Source organism: Geospiza fortis, unplaced genomic scaffold, assembly GCF_000277835.1.
Source record: "Geospiza fortis unplaced genomic scaffold, GeoFor_1.0 scaffold185, whole genome shotgun sequence".
Taxonomy (NCBI): Eukaryota; Metazoa; Chordata; class Aves; order Passeriformes; family Thraupidae; genus Geospiza; species Geospiza fortis.
Window position 1 is genome coordinate 1,157,711 of NW_005054469.1, and position 20,995 is coordinate 1,178,705.

General features: G+C 40.2%; 1 protein-coding gene across 1 annotated transcript in view; it reads left to right on the forward strand.

Moving 5' to 3' along the window:
- The window catches only part of MACROD2 (mono-ADP ribosylhydrolase 2), a gene marked incomplete at its 3' end in the record, with an annotated part of 798,315 nt that overhangs the window by 545,990 nt on the left and 231,330 nt on the right, over window positions 1-20,995 (forward strand). The gene's annotated exons all lie outside the window — the stretch shown is intronic.

Here is a 20,995-nt window from a genome sequence, read left to right on the forward strand (position 1 = left end):
ACTTTGGGCAGTGATATACTGACAGATTAAGTGGGAGCAGGCTTTGGCATAACCATGTTCCTGCTAACACCCAAATGGCAATGACACAGTTGATAGGAGAAAGGTAACTCATGCAACCATCTTCAGAGAAGGGATGACTTAGATTAAACTACCTAAAAATAGCTCCAGGAAGTAACCTACAGAAATAGGTTAATTAAATAGTGAATGGGCATTGGGAGAGCAGACAGGGACTAATGTGATCATTAAGTTGACTCTGTGCTAAATTTATTCAGTAGCGGAATTCAATTTTTCCCCATGGTTAAAAAATGATAATTCAGGAGTGCAGAGAGTTGTAGGGCAGCTTATGTCAATCTCCATCCCCTTCCACTCCCCAGCAGAAAGCACATCCCTTAGGGAAGGTAACTCTATATAGACTTTTAATAATAGTACGTTGCACAATTAAAACTGCAGGATTTTCTGGTTACTATTGTAATTTTTAAATGGATTTATTCTGTGAAGTTTTGCCATGCAGCAGTCAGATTACAGAGGTGAGTCTGGTGAAATCAATCTACTGTGTCTGAAGCTCAAGACAATGGGAAAGTATTTTGGGAGGAATGTCAACATTCTGAAGCTATTCCCATTTTACCCTGTTCATTGTTAGTTTTTCTGAGGTATTTTGCTGTAATGGTTGAAGCTGGGGGGTGTTGATGGATATGGAGCATGTAAACTTCAGCTGCTGATATAAGCTTAGTGATCTTTATGGCTGTCTTTATGGTTGAACTCATGAATAATAGATCAGGTGAGGAAAATGCAGCACCCTCAAGCCTTAGGCAGCCCAACCTGGCCAAACTCAAAGACATTGGGAGATAAATAATCATTTTGCCAACTTTTTCTGAGCTTGTTTTTACCGGGATCTTCTGGGTTTTTGCTGTGGACCAGTCAGCAGCACATCAGCTTCAGCTTTGTATATCACCTAGCTGTGGTATACCTGCCTTGCAAGGGGAATGCTGGCCATCATGTGACTGATCCCTCGTCTCAAATTGAAGGACACATCTATTGGAAGAAAGCTCCCTAACTGGTCTTCTACCTTGCCACAACCTCTGCAAAGGAGGAGGAGAAGGAATAACTGGAGTTTGGTGTCTCTGTAGCACTGGTGATATTCAGTGTTACAGACAGGATCCAGGAAAGTCTGGAAGAATTGCTTAATCCCTTCCAGGGTAAGAGGGGGAGAGGGAGAGCTTTACAGCATGAGGCTTCAGAACCAAAGGGGCAAAAGAGATTTTGCAGGAAAGCTTCAACATGCAGAGACATTTTCCTGAAACCTGGTGTTTACTCTGTGTTGCTAAAAGGAATGAAATGCCATTGGCAAAGGCAAGAAGTGGTGTCCTGGTGGTAACTTGGATGTACTTAGTGAGGAGAGCTGGGAAAAAACCCAACTTGTGGATGTGACCAAAATCAGAAATAGCCAGGTGGGATGTTTTGGCCGTGGGGTTTCTCAGAGCAGCATTGGGGTTGACTATTAGAACTTATAGTAGTCATCTCTCCAGGAGATGTCATTGTGCTCCATTGCTGTGTCACCTTTTAATCCTTGGCCCATGGCTCTGGCTGTTTCCCTAGGACAGGAGCTCTGGGATAAGAGCCAGTCCCCAGCTCAACCCTCCAGCCTTGGATGACTCCACAGGCAATGGGACTGCTGAACTGAGGAGCTGCCTGAGGCTCTGTGTTTTTGCTTTGTTAGGGAAACAGGTTTTTAATGTGTGGAGCTTTTTGTAAGCTAACATGATTATGTTAATGATGTACCTGATTCTTGCTGGTAATTTATTACATCATGCAAATGACTCTATGAAGCCCCAGCCTTGAGCTTTGCTATGAGGGCAGACTGCAGAGAGCAAGGACTGACTGGAAAAGCTGCTCAGAGAGCTTTTATGTATTTCTAAAATATATAAATTCAGAAAACTCTTACAGGTGGAGTGCACAAGGCTATTTCTGCACAAAGTTTGATTAGCAAAGTGCAGCTAGCGTGGGAAACTTCCAAAAAGATATTAGAGGTATTTTGCAGAAAGAAACAGCAAAGGAGAAAATCTGCAAGCATCTGTTTGATAAAACATAATCCAGCTGGGGTAATTAGATCCCAGTAGGATGACTTCTGGTTTTATGTCTCCAACCAAAGGCTGATTTACAGTAAGATGTCATCGCTTCGAGAAGGAAAATGGAATATTTAATAAAGATCAGGGTAACAAAAGCAAGTTAATTTTGAATTTAGGAGCATACCAAAATGTAGATTAATTCTAAAGTTTCTTGCCTCTGCATTCTGCTAAGGTGAAAAGATTTTTTTCCTTTTGTTTGTTTGGGATTTTTCAGTTGGTTTGATTTGGTTTTTTTAAGTGGCTGAATGTTTTCTTTGATGCTGTGTAACCAGACATTGTCTGTCCAAAAGCATTTCCCACTGTGAGGGCTGCTTGTGTTGCACTGTTATTACAGGAAGGCAGATAATGTGGCCAGTGTTTATTAATCAGCACCTGATGGACACTATTTTACTACTTAAAAAACACCCTAGGAAAATTATAGAGCTTTGCAGACCCTGTGGAAGATGTGTCTGATCAAGTAGTTTGCTGATGTTTGAAGACCAGAAATAGCAAAATTCCAGTCCATGTTTCTCAGGCTGCTGCTTAAGATGCAGTAGGACATCTCAAAGTGAGACTTCATGCCTCTGGAGAAGAAATCCTTGAGTCAGTAATGTGAGTAAAGCAAGTGTGTGTATGGAACTGAAATTCTTGTTCAATTGTTACAGAAAAATTATCGCTTTTAGCAGAAATCTGGGAGTGACTTGTTTCCTGTGTTTTTTGTTTCTGAGCTCCTTTTACCTCATGAATTAATGTTTGCTCCGAATGTTAAGTTCTTTTGACCATAGTTTTGAAGTCAACATGTTGAAATTGTAAAGAAATAATTTATTTCAATAGTTGAAAATGGGAAAACTGTCTGCTGTTGGGAGGCAGATGTATGCGGGATGTTTGGCAGGGCTGCGGCTGGAGTTTCTGTGGTTTGAAGGCTGCCTGAGCATCTCAGTCTGTGGGACACAGCAGCTTTCACCTCCCACATGGTACTGGGTCAGTGCTCACACTATGAGTCTGAAAATAAAACCTGGGGTTTTGCAAGAAGCATGTTTCCCCTGCATTGCTACTGTGGATGCACAAGCTCAGATTGCATTTTGTTGTTGCTGGGGGCAGAGGAGTTGTCTGGGCTGGCGGTGGAGCAGTGCAGGCAGATGTGCTGTAGGCTTGCATTCTAGGTCGTGCAAACTCGGGGAAGGGTGTGGGCTGTTTCCAGAATTTCTTCTGCTGATCTAACTTAAAAAAGCTGGGTATAAGGGGAGTTCATCAGCAATCAAAAGAAATGCCCAGATTTGCCCCCGGCTGCAAATTTCTAGTAAAAAACCCAAACAAACAGAAAAAGCAACCTCGATGTATCGGGCTGCTGCATTTCCAACTCTGATACTTTTTTTTCATTACACTGATATTTTTTTTTTCATTTCACATTATTTTTCATTTCACTTTTTTTTTTTTTTTTTTTGGTGAATACACTTAGGAAATTGTTTCATTTTCTACTGTGGTTTGATGATACAGGAAATCTGTTCCAGGTCTCTTAATGCTGCAGAAAGACTGCCACAGCCATGTGTTAAACAGCACTTGTCTGGCATAAAATCATTACACTGGTTCAATTTCTAAGACCTTGTCATATTAGGTGTTACACATCTGCACCTCACTACTTTTTTTCTGGATTAAAATTTGTCCTCTATATTACAGCCAGCTCAAAGCCAACAAAAACTTTGTATATGTGGTTCTATCTCCTTCAGCAGAAACACAGTCATGAGCCCATCAGAATCACAGTAAACTTTATGCCACTGAGGTATCCAGACGTTCACAAATCCTTTTCTGGAGTGTGTTTTGTGGCTGTAGGAATACTTTGGAGAGTGAGGAAGGCCCAAGAAGCTTGGGGCACTCCCTTCAGAAGATGCTTAGAATTACCTAGCTCATGCTAATAACATGAATTGTGCTTTTATAAACTGAACAAGATAGGATTCAGCAGAAAGAAATACATTAAACTGAAGAAAATATATTTGAGGCAGAGTAAATACATGAAGAACTGTGCAACAATCATAACACTGGGGTTTTGAGATTTTTGGATGCATTGGCAGCCCTAAAAAACACCACTTTTAGACCTATTTTTATATACAGGATATTATTACAGTAGATCCCAGGAACTAAATGATGTAATGGGTAGCTCAGAGAGCATGCTTCCTAGAAATGTGCAGGAGATAGAGATGGCTGAATAAAAATTGTTTTGTTTGCCAAAGGAAATACCTTGGGAGGTTCGAAAACACTTTAGTTTGGAAGTGGCCTTGACAGCACTTGTTTCTCCCACTCATCCCTGATCTTTAATGCCATGGCATGCTTCCATAGCAAAGCCTGTTTATATGTAAATAGTTCCTTGATGGAGAAATTGCCTCAGTCAATATGCAGCAGCCTTCCTAGGGCTCACAGGTTCTACAGGGCCAATAAAATCTCTTACTGTGGTATGCTGCAGATAGGTTCATTTGAGTGGCATATTTGCCATATTTCAGTCCTTGAAAGTCATCACCTGTGTTAAGACCTGCAGAGCCACTCCCTCACTAGCGGACTGGGGGAAATAATCAGAAGAGTCCAGTGAAAAAGCTCCTGGATTGAGATAAGCCCAGTTTAGCAGGGTGTCCTGGTTCAGGGCAAATTTTGGTAGAGAACCCCCAAAGGGGCTCCTCTAGGAAAGCAGATTCAACTGGCCCCTCCCGCCAACTGGCTCAGGAGAAAATACCTCCTTGGAAAAAAATTGAAAAAACCTGTTTATTAAGCAATAAAACCTAAACAATATTAAACAATAAAACCCCTTGCTGCTCCAAAAGAGATGACAAACTGAGAAAGTCCCCTCCCTGCATTGCAGTTCAGCTCACTCAGGCTCTGATCAGTCCCTCAGTGCTGGAAATGTTGCAGGCCTGGCCAGGCCCGGCCTGGTGGGCCTCAGGTGGAGCTGCCAGTGCTCTTCTGGGTGTTCAGTCTAGAGCAGGATAAACAGGTCCAAAGAAAAGGGAAAAAACCCCACAGTCCAGGGAATTTCTTTGCCTCAGCTAGCTAAAACTAACTAAAAGCAAAGGAGAGCTCTGTCCCGCCCTGTGTCCATCCAGGAGCTGGAATGTGGAGGAGTGAGTGCAGCGTCTGAAAACAAACTGTGCATTCTTCTCTCCCCCCTTTACTCTCTGGAACAAGTCTTAAAGGTGCAAAAATTATTATTCAGCATAAACAGAACAGACAGTCGGGGTAAAAGCTTCATATAGTCAACCCAGGACCTAGGGAAATCAAAAGCTGTGCACACAAGCAAATCAAAACAGTTCATTCACAGCTTCCCATGGGCATGCAGGTGTTCAGCCATCCCCAGGAAAGCAAGGCCCCATTGCACATAATGGTCACTTGGAAAGCCAAATATAATCAGTCCCAATGTCCCCTCCTCCTCCCTGCAGCTTTATAGGTCAAGCATGTTGTCCTGTGGTCTGGAATATCCCTTTGGCCAGCTGGGCTCAGCTGTCCTGGCTGTGTCCCCTCCTCCCAGCTCCTTGTGCACCCCCTGCCTTCCCGCTGCTGGGGTGAGGAGCGCAAAAGGCCTTGGCTCTGTGTAAGCACTGCCCAGCAGTAACTAAAACATCCCTGTGTTATCAACAGAACAAATCCAAAGTACAGTCCAGGTACTAAGAAGAAAATTAACTCTATCCCAGCCAAGATCAGCAGAGAAACGTTGGCATTTCCCCCCACCCATTCAATATGGAGAAGTATCTCATGAGAAAAATGGCTCCTTGATTAGAGTAGGTTCAACTAAGCCTGTTGCTGCAGTTCTGGTAGCACCAGGAATATGGTTTTCTTGAAATGAAAGAGATAATGACCTATCTGAAGACTACAGTGTGGGTCAAATTCAGATTTTTATGTATCTGAGTTGAAACAAGATAAGTGATGTCTGAGCCACCTCTGCTGGAAGTATTTCAGGTGATGGCTTCTGTGTTCGCTTTCTGTAGGGTTTCCAATTTTCCAGTTTGGTCTTTTTATTGTGATGTTTTAACAAAATATTAGCTGTTTGTCCTTAAATTTTGATTGAATGTAGAACAAAGCTTATATGAAGCTGATGTTCACATAGTTTGCATAATCCACCTTTGTTTCCTCCTCAGTTTTACTCAGGGAGAGAACTGAACATATTGATGCAAATTGAAAATCGTATTTATGTGAAAGAAAGGTATTGACAAAAAGGCAGATCCAGTAAAAGGTTTCAGTGATATCAGAAAGGGAGTAGGCCACGTTAGATGCAGCCATTGACAATCTATTGTGTGACAGGATTGGCTTCACCCCCACCACAGGGACAATTACAGAGAACAATATGCAGTCCTGTTGTTTTTATTTGAGGAGATCACTCTTTCTACTACACAAAAGCCAATATTGCAAAACTTGAACATGAGGCTTCAACAGAGCAGGCTCAATATCAGCAGAGGCAAATATTGGGAATGCCATCCTACTACATCTCCAGGCATTTTATTGTTGATCCTACAGCCTGTTCCACTGTAAAGGATGTGGAGTCCCCCTCTGAGTGCTGTATTGCCTTTCAGCACTAGACTCGAGCACAGACTGTGTAAAATATACTGCCAGTCTCTGTCACATATGGATACTTTCTCTTCCTCACTAGTACAATAACAGGTTGTTGTTGTCATTTTCATTTTTTTTAAGGCAAAGAGTTGCCTTATTCTAATTTCTGATAACAAAGTATGATCAATTTATGCTGTTTCTCGTAACAATTATTAGCCTAGACTCAGAATTAAGACAGTGTGGATTTCTCTGTCAAATGTAGAATCTAGGTTGTGGTGAAGAGTATTGCCAAACAGCTCTTCTTTTCTCTCTCTCTTTTTTGAGTAAAATTTATTTATTTGCTAGTTTCCTTTTGTATCTAATAATTAGGAGCAACATAGGAAAATGTATATTTTTTTGGCTCAAAATACAAAAGAATTGACCTTCCAGCCCTTTATTAAGTGAATTATTATGCAATAATTCAATATAGAAATTATATGTAATATAGATATGATATGAAATATCAATATAGAAAAATATTGATACTGCACTATAACTTGAATTAGTCCATTGTTAAAGTGCATTTGGAAATTAGAGATAACACTGAGAAAAAGTGTTCTTGACTTCCTGAAAATTAAAGTAAAACAAGCAGAAAAATCATAGAATTGCAGAACGGTTTGAGTTCAAAGAGACCTCAAAAATGATCTTGTTCCAAGCCCCCTGCTGTGGGCAAGGACACCTTACATTATCCCAGGTTGCTTCAAGCCCTGTCCAGTCTGGCCTTTGATACTTCCAGGGATGGGGCATCTACAGCTTCTCTGGGCAAACTTTGCCGGGGCCTCACCACCCTCATATTTAAGTTTCTTTTCTCCCTCCTGCTCTTTTTTACCCACACAGCTCTATGTAGTGACAAAATTTCTTGTTTTGTGAGAAGGAAGCATTAGTATTTAATGAGGTAGGTTTGCTACTTGTATGTCCTTGGGGTTCCTGCATTAAAATCCTTACTGATACATTTATGATTTACAGTGTCTGCAGCTACAGGCAAGTGCTCTCTGAAACTCTTTGATCTTACAGGTGCTTTTAGAGTAAAACTTGTATCCTCATTGCCTTTCCCCTTCCATCCTCCATCATTGCACAGTTTTCCTTCCAGTCCTCAGACGAGGCTTTTCTGTCCATGGAAATCCATGGCAGGTGTCCTTCACTGTCTTGAGTGATGGCATAGCCATATCCTCTGGAAACTCTCAGGGCTTGAGGAGAAAGGACCACAAGTTTTGCCAGATCACATACAGATTTTCTCTGAGTCACAATATGGGATTGGCCACTTTTTATTCCATGCCGTAATGCTAGACTTAAGGCCATACTTGTTCTAATATGGTAACACATATTAGTGCCAATGTTAATTATAGGTGAAGTGGTAGCCAAAATCCTGAAGTGTGTTAAAGTTGGTTTAGCTTAATCTGTGTATTTTAATTTTCTGCTTTTTAGTTCATAAAGAATTTGTGGCTTGTGTGGACTGATCCCAGCAGCTGAAGAGACCAAATCAGTCATAGCTTATGCTTTAATTATTGCTGGTGTATCTAATGTGGCTGTTTAAGGACCCCAATGAAGAGGCAGTGTTAGCTGTTAGGATTTGACAAAGTGAAACACCAACTTAACATTTGTCATGTTTTTTAGACACTGGGTTTAAAGAAATATTTTGAAGCAGAGAAATGAGAAAGCTTTGTGCTACACTTGTAGTACTACCAGCCCAATCATCCCAAATATATTCCACGTACAGCTAAAACCACAGTATTTTGATTTATCGTTGGTCAATTTACCACTGTTTTTATGAGGAGAGCTTACTGTGACAAATATCTGTAAAATAATGTCTTCTTAAGAAGAAAAGCCAAAACCTTTAGCAGTGCTCTTTGTCCTGTGGCCACAGGTCACTCGAGCAAGCTGAAGCCAGAGGTGCTGTCACAGTGCTCCATGTGCCAGGGAAGGCAAGGGCTGACTTTGCTTGCCGGTGTATGGACTGAGAAAGGTCAGGGTCCACTGCTCAGTAGCATGTAATGTTCAAGCTATTTCCCTGGTTTATTATTAGAACAGCTCAAGACTTGGCTGAAAAGTCACATGTATTGGCCTCCCTGCCTTCTGTTTGCTGCTACCTGCACTTAGAATTGCTATTTTTGCCCAGCTCTACCCATCTGTCCTGGGCAGTGTGTGCCCTCTTCACTGAGCTAAGGATGAAAGTCTTGATTGTCTTGTCTGGACACTCTAGAGAGAGTCTCCTACTTTTTTCCTGGCACTAACTGAACTATGAAGTCTTGTGCTGCAGTGGCAGCCTCCCTCCTTGCTGGGTATTTTTGAAAAAATAAGCAGCATTGTTTATTCCAAAAAGATTCATGGGATGGAGAAATCAATAGCCTTTGGAAGTTATGGATTAAAAATCAATTAGCAAATGAGAAATGAGCAAATGAGCTGTTCTCTCAATGGAAGATGTTAACAGCAGTATTAGGGGGAATGGTGTCAGGACCAGTTTTGCTCCATATATTTAACAGTGTTTCCAGCAGTGCAGTATAGAGGATTGTAATTTACTGATGACTCAGAATGACTGACATTATATATAAACTTCAAAGACTTTAGATAAAAATTGCAGAATCCACAATGGAATAATGTAAATTGCTAACCCGTGCATGGACTCTTAATTAGTTGTAACTCCTTGGGGAGAAATTATCTGAAAGTGATTTTGGATGACTTCTTGAAAACAGTTCTGTCTGGAAAGGCAAATCAAATGCTCAACTTTTAAGGTGTTGCTGGGGATGGTATGTTTCTTAGGGGGCTCTATAATGAGAATGCTGCTCTCAGATGGAACAGTCAGTTACCAAAGAAATGTAAGATATAGCAGAAGTAGAGTTTTGTCAAATATTTTAGATATTATTAACATTGTTGTATTCAATGTGTTTATGAAAGGTGAGCATAAAACACATCTTCTTTTGTCTTAAAGTTAAGGCAATATAATGTTTTGGATTCAGAGAGCTGTTCATTGTACAGTGATGAAGTATTTCCTAAAGCCTCCTACAGCAGCACATTGGGAAGAAACAAAGGAGGCCGGAGGGAGAGTCCTTCACAAGGGAAGTGAGGATGCTGCCTGGTGGCTGCAGCAAATCCAGCAAGGATAAGGTGGTCTGTATTCCCTTGTATGATTAGCACTGGCTAGTGTGATACACATTTCTTGTTCGTGCCGCAGAGAAGCGCAAGCACATCATGCAATAAACTCCCCCACTAGCTTTACAACTTTACATACAAGATAACCTTTGCTCAAAAGGACATCTGCAGAAGCAAATGGGATGGAAGGCTTGCTCTCCAAAACCTTGTCTTGGTCAGGGCAGAGGAGGCTTGCAGTCATTTGCTATTTTGGCAATTGCTGTCCTGATGCAATTCTAAAATCAAAGAGATTTTAGCTTACAACAACCCCCCAAAACTGTGCCTCTTGCCTGTTCATAATTTTCTCTACAGTTACGCAGAAAGTTTGCTGAGGAGTATATGAAGGGCCATGCTGGGTCAGCCCAAGTGCAGAGTGTCTTAGTGCCCTGCCTTGGCTTTGGCCAAAAGCTGATGTTCAGTGGGGAGTGAAGGGATGGGGTAAGCTTTTAATGGCAGTTGTCAGAACACTTCCCTAGCCCTGGTTTTTCATCACTTAGGGACTTTTTGATCCACAGCTTTTATCTCCATGCTTTAAATTGCTCATTGGCTTTTTTCTTAGGTGAATTCATATTATTGATTTTCAACTCCCCTAAGCTTTTCTCATTTCTGTGGCATCCACTGTTTTATGTGAAGAAGAGTCTCCTTTTATTTATTTTTAATTTGCAACACATTGGTTTCATCTGATAACCCCTATTTTTTTTTGTTCACCTGGAGGTTTGAGTTGAAGGAACCTCAGTTGTTGTAACTACAAGATGTCTGTGACTACATTACTGTTGTAACATAGTGTCAATGTGTGCAGTGTTACAACAGCAGTTTTGTTGTATTGGCTCTTCTGATGTGTGAAGGGGAAAATGCTTTAGATGAAGAGATTTTGTTTGTAGTTCATTTTCATTTTAACTTCAGCTGTTTGTTTTTTTAATATAAAATTAGTCTTGATAATCTGTTAAGTTTAATGCAGTGTTACTTAGTGCTATATTGCAAATGATTTAGCATTGTAATTCAACTCTACAATGTGATTATTATTTAGATATATTTCTGTTTTCACAACTAGGTAATTCTTGACTATAATAATAATAATTTTTTATTATTGCTTGATTCTTGAACTGATGTTTAATATTTTAGGGAAATAAACACTGTGTCTCCATCTACTGGATACACAAAGGGACCTACGCATTTTGCCCATATGTAATCTCCTCTTTGCTAGCAAATGTGGGAAGAATTTAGAAAACATGAGTGGGAGGTCTGTCAGATGTGGGCAGTGGATAAATGAGTCCCAGTCAGTAGGGTTTGAGGGGAGGAAGGACAGAAAGGGATGGAGAGATTTGTGCACTTTCCAAGATACAATGTGCAAAAGGTCAGAGAAAATGTGGCAATGCCTATAGGAACAACAATCAAATCCCTTAACTAGTTGAAGAAACATTTAAAGGACTGTGGAAACAGATGGTGCATGAGTTAAAACTGTACAGGAGCAACTTACCTTCTGCAGTAATTTCAGCAAGACAGTTATTTCTGTGGTTGTTACTCTCTCATTCAATCACAACATGCAATTACTATAGCAAACCTTCTGTCATATTGCACACGTTTTCACACTTGTCAGAGGAAAAGTCATAAGATTAAACAATATGGTTTAAAGTACTGTTTAGTTATGAATTTCATAACTGTATTTTCATGCAAGACAGAAGCTTTCTGTTGGAGTAGACCTTAAAAGTAGAAGAACAAGGGGAACAGACGGTGGAAGAATAACAAGTAGTGTTGGCCATACAAATCCCAAGAGTACAAATGGAAATTTATGCATGTTAATGCCTTCAAATCAGTCTGAAAAGAAGCAATTAGAGCCCTGAAAACTGAAATCAATGGGTGCTTGGAGAAAAGGCAGCAAAAAGAACCTGGGGCTTTAGTACTCTACCAACATTTCCTCCTTTGCTTTTATACAGTCTTTACCATGGCACATGGTATGGAACCTTTCAGTTAATTCTTAATTCTCTTCAAGGTATTTGAAAACAAGAAACTGTAAAGCCATCTAACCATGCTAAAACTTTACTATCCTCAGGAAAAGTTCTTAATTTCCTTCATTCTCCTCCCTGCTTTGGGATGTTTTGGTATTGGCTGATTTTTTGTTAGTTTTTCCCCTTTTCTGTGTGCTGTATTTGTTCTCCAGAGCTGGTATCTTTTGATATACACATAGTTGTAGATTATATATATAATCTGCTTTTGTCTCTCATGCTAAATAGTTTGCATGAATGATAAATATTAGTAATGCAAGTGGTTATTCCTTGCAATATTTCTTGAATAATAATGTGTCTCTGATTTAGACCTTTTCATGTCTGTCTTTCCTTAAAAAAAAAAAAGGAAAGCAACAGCACAGAGATTTCAATATGCTTTTTTTTTCCTTCTTTTTAATGAAAAAGGCATCTGGGGGTAACTCAACCAGAAAATAAAGGGAAATCAAAGTGATAGCTATATTTTTGTGTTTCATTTTGATTGCACTGTGCAGTTTTCTTCATTTGGGAAATATGTATTTAAAAAGAGAGGAAAATCTTTATGCCTGATATTCACTTCTGCTGTTTTTGCCATTTTAAAAATATACATACCAGTTATTTCCATACAGAATGTTTGAAAGCAGGAAGAATTTGACAAGTCATTATGTTACTTGAATTCAATTAAAAAAAAATCTGTCTAGATCATTATATTAAACAGGAGGACATAGAAAATTGAAGTCACAGTTCCATTTAGAGTTGTTAACCTTGTATTTTTTGCAGCAACACCTCTCAAGAGAAGGAATATATGTCTGTAAGAGAATGAAAGCTGAAGGAATTAAGAGAAAATAGACATATTTTTTAAGATTTTGGGGGTTTTTTTCCTGCTTTTCCCATATGTGTGACGGCCTTTTTTGCATTGACATTGAAGTTTTATTGCGACAAATCTTGACACATTTACTGATGCCAAGGAAAGTGTTGTGCAGATTCATTCAACTTGGTAAGAAACACTGTTGGGGTTACTCAGAATGAGGAAATGTGCCAGAACCTGCAAACCTGGATTGGCCTCTCTTCAGGACTCCTCATTTTCTGAGTGCCCTGTTGAAGACATTGCCACTGGTTTTTCCAGAACCTTCTTTCAGGCAGTAAGTGTGTTGTTTTCTGTTTTCTGAACCAAGCCCAGTGTGCCAGAAACGAGGTATCCGGAGTTGCTGACCTGTTTTTGGTAATACTGGTGCAGTTTAACTTGTTTATTTGTCTCATTCAACAGCAGTTTGAAAGAGGAAAAACCAGTGGTAATAGGATTTGGATTGCAGTTGAAGCTGAGGGTTTCTTGCTGCCTGCAATGGCTCTGAATCAAGCCGCAGATGGTGGCGAGATTCCTGTAGCTGCTGCTTTCCTTGCACAGGCATTCCAGCAATGCTGAGAGCAAGGCAAAGCCTCAGGAAAAATTGTAAAGTGGATCTGAGAGCAGATGTGCCCCAGCTGCAAGGGAAGTGCTAATGGAAGCAGTGAATTTGGAGCAGGGCGGATGGTGGCAATCTGTGATCGAGGAGGAGTGTGCAGAAGGATGGAATGAAAAAACGATAGTGTGGGGATGACAGCAGACAATAAATAGTGAGGGTAAAAACAGTGCACTGGGGGACTCTCAATGGCCATAGAAATGCCTGTAGGGATTGTGCCTGGGGACAGGAGAATGTAAGCTAAAAATATGAATAACCTCCTTGGTCTTTAAAAAGAGTCTCAAGTTGTCTTTACTGTGATTTATGTCACCAGACCTCCTCCACAGAATTGCAGTCGCATAATCCACAACTGCTGTTATTTATTCTGGATAAAGAAGGCAGTTTTGACTGTGATCTCCCTTGACATTTTCCAAGGTCTGTGCCTGTCTCATACCTTTCATCATCGTGTACTTCTTCAAGGCATCTCTCTTACCTCTCTCAAAAAGAAACATGCATTGCAGTGGCTCACCCTGGACCAGAGTGACACAGACGTTACAGGTTAGGGGAGATCAATTGCATAGCCCTGCTCCTCTTCACCTGGGAGGATCTTTGATGTGTTGACGAGGTTGGAATCCAAATATGGCATTAACCCACTGTATTGCTGTGGTTGGGGTGGCAGGAATGATATAAAATAGCATCTCACTCAACAAGGTATTCTCCCTTTATCATTTTACAGTCTGTGTCAATGACAGTTGGAACTATTGGACCTCCATTAAAATTACATATTACTTTATATAAATGGAAGCTATAAATATCACAAATAGTAAAAAACTAAAATTGCACTGAGGTTCAGAAGCTGGTATGTCTAAAACCTTCAAAATTAAGGACATTTAGTGGAAAGGCTCAATATCCATCTCCCCTTAATTTACCTCATTATTCTTGTTTGTCAGAGTATGATCTCACTACTATGTTAATATCATTTAATAACTTTTTCTTGCAAGGTTGGCTCAGATCTGAATCAAACCACAGTAGAGGTGCAGTGGTATTTCCTTGAGTATGTTGGTTTAAATGAAGCAGTAAGAACAGGCTAACCTAGTCTTAAGGATGAAGTAATTGTCACTGTTGTCAGTAAATACTTCTGTTGCTGAGCATCTCCTTTCTAAAGCTTTTATATCAATATATAGTCTTGTGCTTTCTTATTCCTTTTTCTTTTCATTTGAAAATATTATAAATGTAAAGCTACTATTGATCTGTAGATGTGGCCCAAATTGATTTGAAGGAGGGACCTAGACACTAAAATGGAGCTGACTAAGAAATTGCTAGCAGGTAATGATGTGGATGCTGGAAATGCTGCTGCTGCATTAGGTGTCTCCTTGGGCCAGGCTTGCAGTGCCTGTGTCTCTGAGCACCATGTATGGCTCAGCACTGGCATTCCCTGGGATGGAAATCTCCCTGGGCTTACCTGGAGCCTACCCTGAGTCTAGCACATCTGATTCTCACAGCTGTGCTCCTGGACATGAAACCAATGCACAAAACTGAGGGTTCTGTGTAATTCTTAAGTGACTCTTTGGAGAAACAGAGGGGATTTGCTGAACTTGGAAGTCCCTGCTTGTCTCATGAAGCTGGAGAAATCTGACTCAACATTTTTCATTAAAAGTAATTTTAAATTGAATCAATGGAATAATATTCCTGTGGTGAGGACTCAGAAGAGAGAGTGAGTGAGTTCCTGAATCTTTCTGGTGAGTGCATATGATTGCCTGTTCTGAGGGAAGGATCTGTTTCACCTAAATTTAGCTTGGGAATCTAGTTTTGCTCTGTAGTCAACAGTTCCCCATGAGAGCCATTCATTTGACCTAAAACAGGTCAAATTACCCTCTTTATTAACTGTAGAGAAAACCTCAGGCCAGAAGTCCAGTCTGGAATTGTGAAGCAGAGATGAAACTGGATCCCAGCCTTCCTCTTAGCAATACACACATAAGATGAGGTCTGTGGATACTACAGGCTCCTGTGAGTAGAAATATGTCAGTGGGGAAGACATGCTCAAAGACTGCTGTGCAGGTGTCCTGTCAGGCTGAAGGAATGGAATCCCTTCATACAACAGGTCTTTTTAAGTTAATATGATTAAAAAGTATTATTAGTCTATGGAAAATCGTCCATAACCTTCATTTTAAAAAAGTGATAAGGGCTGTATCTGCATTGTTCTTGTGAAGGAATTTGCATCTTCAAGCTCTTCTTCTCAAAGTGACACTGAGAGTTCAGGGGTTCTAGAGGCAAACCTAGAAACTGCTCTGTGCTCTGTAGCACCATGAGGCTGATGTAATATGGGGCACCTAGTCGAATGTTCCTTTCTGTTCTTGAAAAAGGAAGAATGATTTTTAATTTCTTGCTCTTCAGCATGAAGGAAACTCATACCTGTTCTCTGCTGGGGCTGAAATCACATCACAGATGTGGCTCAAAATCAGTTTGTCATTCATTTCAAGCCTGCTTTGGCACAGGAGGTACAGAAAGAAAAAAATAAATATGTTCTAAATTTGCATTTGATATTTTATTCTTTCCTTATCATCTGCATTTTTGCTGCTTTAATTGGTATTTCAACTGCAGTGGCTTCTAAACATCATAGGCAAATGCTGTCTTATAAGCCAAATTATTTCTGTCTTTTTTTTTTTTACTGTGTAAAAGGTGGACTAAAAACTGGCTGAGTTGCTGTGATTTACAGGGTGGTGGTGGTGTGGCACAAAGTCCAGCTGGAGTCAGCCACCAATCCTGTACCCCAGAGGCTGCCAGTGGGGCCAGTGCAATTAAAGATCTTCATTAGTGACTCAGATGATGGGGAACAAAGCACCCAGGGGAGGGTTCAGACAGCAGAGAGCTGGGAGGGCCTGTGTTTAAACACAGGAATTGACTGACTGACTCTCTGGTTTGTCAAACAGCAGAAAATTGTAGGGTGCCACAGACATTGTAGGGTCACCAGCTTTGGGTGGCCCTGCTTTGAGTAGTCTGGCTTCATGTCTCAGTGTTTCTAAATATGATGATTTTTAAAATATGTGCCAAACTGTTCATTTGTAGTTCCCCCATAAGTTTTTCACTTTAACGACAAATATTCAAATAGTTTGGGGGAAAAGCAGGCAAACCTCACCCCACAACCGAGTTTGTATGTGGAGAAATCAGGTTCTTTTATTCAATTTCAGTCCAGACCTTTATCCCAGCAGTTAATTGAGCTATTACTTTTAATTACTGAACGATTCTAAATTTGAAAAATTTTAAAAACAAATTTAGTGAGATTCCTCAAGTAGTGAACCATCTTAATTTAATTCCATATTAAAATGCTCTACTGTCTCGTGTAGGTCATGGTAGCATCTGGTTGCAATGTCTTCAAAAAAGATTGTTTATCTTAAATTCATGTAAAGTTAGAATATACAGATGCTAAAAAGAATTTGTAATTCTTAGTAGTCATTCCTCGATATTTTTTCACCACACTCATTGTTGAATGAATGTAATTTGGTTGAAGTTTTTGATTACTTTAGTAAAAAAAAATAATTGTCATTCAATGTGTGAACTGAGACACATAATTTCACAATAAGAATATTGTCACACAGCAAACAGGTCATCAGAGGATGATCCTCCCCTGCAGCCACCTGATCTGTTTAGTTTAATATACAGGAAATTTTAAAAAATCTTTTTTGCCATTTTAACCTCTTAAGTGGCCTCTCTCAGTAGCTGCTCTCTTGTGTAAACAAACAAACTCAAAGAAGACCTCAACCTTTGTGGTAAACATTTACCTGAAGTAGTGGGACCAGCATGGAGGGGAAACTCGTGGAGGTCCTCTGGAAACCTGACAGATGTTTGTTTGCTGGGCTGTGTTGAATTTCCCTATGCACTTGCTGCAGGTTGTTCTAACTGAATAGTGGCCCTTCAATCAGCTGTCTGTAGCTTTGTGACAGGTTCACCACACACTGGTTTGCCACACAGCTGCTGGATTTTTAACTTAAATTTGATTATTGCTGCATATCATTTTCTAAACTTGCTGTTCTTTGGAAGAGTCTTAAACCACAATACAGAAAGGATATTTCACGTTGGGTCTGAATCCAAGCTTCAGCTGTAGTTGCTTGACCAGCACTTTGTTAGCTGTCAGCAGCCTTTGAGAACCTGGCATGTAAACTTTTAGGCTTTGAAATAGCTGAATGTTTGTTTCCACCAAAATAATTCTCTCCAATGTTTTTGGTACTTGGGTGCCCAGTGTTTGACTCTGGTGAAGGGAACCTTCCAGTGTGTGAATGAGGGAGTTTGTACAAATGCCTAAAGGCTTGCATGTGACAGGCTGTGTTCAAGACATTGGTTATTTTTGAGGTGATAATTGCTTTTTTTATTCTTTAAAGACATAACAAACATGCTAGTATTGTCTGGAATGAAAACTGAGCTTAAATATTATCATATTCAATTATTCCTTTTTTTTTTCTCTTCACTTTCAGGATAGGGAATTATGTTGGAATTCTCTATTTATGAATAGAGAATTTTCTTTGAATGATAGTTGCTTTCAAAATCCGTTGTTTGCTAAATTATGGTTCAGAATTATGACCAAAAGAGAAATAATTTCAGGAGAGAGGATGGAAAATAGCAAAAATTTTTTTTTTTTTTTCGGATAGTAGTAGAAGGATTTTTAAAAGACAAAAGGATAGTATTATAGTTAGTAGTTTATAAAATCATTTGGTTTATAAGTTTGATCTAGTAACAGCAGCAAAACTTGAGTGTTTGATGTTACTGATCTTAAATATGTGTATAGGTACCCTGTGAATAGTTCGTGCAGCAAAAGATCTACAATAGTCCTTGAAGTTTATGGTTTTATTGTGGTTTTTGAAGTTCAGTGTTTTCATAGAGCATGTTTTTTTAGAAAGCATCTAAGGTGCACAAGCTTTTTAGGAGCTTAGGCTGGTGAAGAGGAATATCATGCACTGCAAGGTGCATGAAGGAATGGCCCTCAAACAGGGGAATTAATCCTCTTCATAAGATGATGCACTGAAATCAGAGAAGGGTTTGTGTTTGATGTTATTTTTGTCTGCTGTGTTATGTGCTGGAGGAAAAGTGCTTACCTTGCATGTGGCTTGGTTGTGGCAGAAATGACACTGGGAGACCAGTTCACAATGCTGAGCACTTAATTTGCAGGAAGTCCTTGCTCTGTGTAAGCAATTAGGAGCTGTGGCTGCAGTAGGAGGCATCTGGTCATGTAGACTTAGTAATTGTATTCATCTAATGTATAACCATTAATACATTGCAGCGCAGTGTGAACTAGAACCCCTTGATGTAGAATAAGCCCTTAAGTATTTAAATACCCAGGTGCTTCTTACTGAAATGTCTGAGTCCAACTTGGCCTCCTCATGGTGACTGTTGTAAATGTTCCTCATAAAGCTGCATTACATTTCATCCTAATTAGCACTGCTGCTGCAGCCTTGGTAAAGACACATTGGATTAAAAAGAACCACAGGCTGAGAGCCCACATTTCTCTCCTACAGGAATTAAATCAATTTCAGCCTTACAGTATTCACAGACCTGATCTAATTTGGCCTCTTTCTCTAGATGATTGCAAAAGCACAGTAGTAGTAGGAAGCTCTGCCTTTGTTACTTATGTTTAACTTCAGAGTTGTGTCTGCTTTGAGTGCTATCAGGGTAGCATTTCTTATTCATCCCCAAATAAAGCAAATATGCTATTTTGGTAGCAAATAAATTAAAAGTTCATAAATAAATAGTGGTTACCTGCAACAAATTAAGATGATAAATGTTTTTATTGTGGAAATAGGAATAGAATGTTACCTACTGTGAAATGGATTTTTTAAATTGAAATCAGATACATAATTAAGTTGTTATTAATTAGGCACAGAAAAGGTTAGAAACCCTAACATCTTTTGTCCATAAGCCAAATATTGTAGTATGTTGATATCCACGCTGTGAATTCCCCATTACTGCTCTGCCAGTAATTTCAACCTGGCATCTAGACTAAATTGTCTCCCTAGGAGCCAAGAGGAAACAGGGCTGATATGTGATCTCGGGCATGGGTCTTTCTTGAATGAATAAAAAGCACTGTCACATTTTATGAAATTACATCTGCTGGTTATGTGCTGTGATCATCTCTGAATGAGGGAGAGGGCAGAGCTCATCTGAGTTATGGCACAGACCCATATTCCAAAGTAACTTGATGGGATTTGATACAGTCTTGTAACTCCATTCCAGATCTGTTTCATTCAGCTGCATGACAGAAACTGAAAGCAAGGTAATCATTGTGCCTACACAAGAATTTTTAAAGTGTTCAGAAACACACAGAACACACAAATTGCCAGCCAGAGCTTGCTGAGCAGCCTCAGAACACGTTACTCTGTGAATGGAGATGAGCAAGTTTGACAAGTGGCTGCCATGCAGAGCTGGAAATGCAGTTCTCATCTCCTCTGTCTGAGCAGAGATGAGAAGGAAGCTTGTTCCCCTGGAGCCCTCAGGTGCTTGGCTCTAGCACCCCAATACAATTACCCAGCTGTGGTGCCAGATGTTGGCACTGTGTGCTGAGCCCCACAGTGCAGCAGCCACTCTTGCAGACCCCTTCAAGGTCCCTGTCAAGGCTTTAAGGAGGTTCATGTAAGGGCTGAGCTCTGTGAACTTACAGGTCTTTCAGAACCTTGAGGATCTGTGCTCTTGCTCAGAGCCCTGTCAGCCCTTTGCTTTGCAGCAGGGAGGAACCTGCAGTGACCTGGGGGAAGCTGCTGCTCTTTGCTGCCAGGGGGACACAGAGCCACTCCAGCCCGAGGTCCCCCAGGTGGGTGGGTGGCTTTGTCACACGTGTGGGATCTGAAGTTAGCAGTGGAGATGTGTCCCATAGGCACCATGTGGGGTGTTGCCCAAGGAGCCACGGGATTGATGGAGTTTTGGAGGTGCTGCAGGACTCTTTCTGTAGATGGGAAAGTTCTTTAGCCAGGATGAATACTCTGTTACTCCTTTTCTGAGGCAAATGAGTGTCTAAGTCCAATGCTCTTACTCAAATTTTGCAAAGAATAGAAAACAAAACACTTGTTTGGAGCAATTACCTCTTAACATGTGGAAACTGCAACAGTGGTGAATTTTAAGATCTTTTTCTAAACTGAACTAAATTGTCCTTTATGCTTCTCTCTGATTGTTGAAGTATCTGTTGCCACTTCAGCCTGAGCTCTGTAGCCATGTGGTGGTTGTTTTTTTCTTTTTTCTACTCTATTCTTCATTTCTTCAAAGAGCTGATTCTTGTGATTTATTGGGTACAAACTACAAAGCTAAGTACTTTTCAGGATGTAAGTTGTAGTGGCTATGAGAAGGAATGAGACTATAATTCTCCTCCACTTTATTTTAGTTAAGTATTTTCAGAGGGGAGGGGAGGATGTATTCTTTCCATTAGACCTCTCCTTTCTTAATCACCATTCCCTAATTAATTCCCTGGTTAAATATAAAGCAAGCATTAGCTTTGAATAATGTTTTCCTGTGTGATTAAGTAAAGAAGAATTTCTTTCTTTTGTATGATGACTCATTGCTGGGGGATCTGGAGGGAGCCTCAGGGTGGATATTTGAGACTTGGGTCCCAGGTGCTCTCATACCTTTGAGCTGTGCCTGCTGTCAGTCCAGAGGTGGGAGGCAAAGGCGATATCACGTATCAGCTGAACACCAAGAAAATTGCCTCTCTCCTGAAACGTCAGCTTTGTTTTTTCCTGGTGGAAATCTGACTCTGGCTCATAGAAATGCAAATCTCAAGACGACACATACAGCTAGCAGGAAT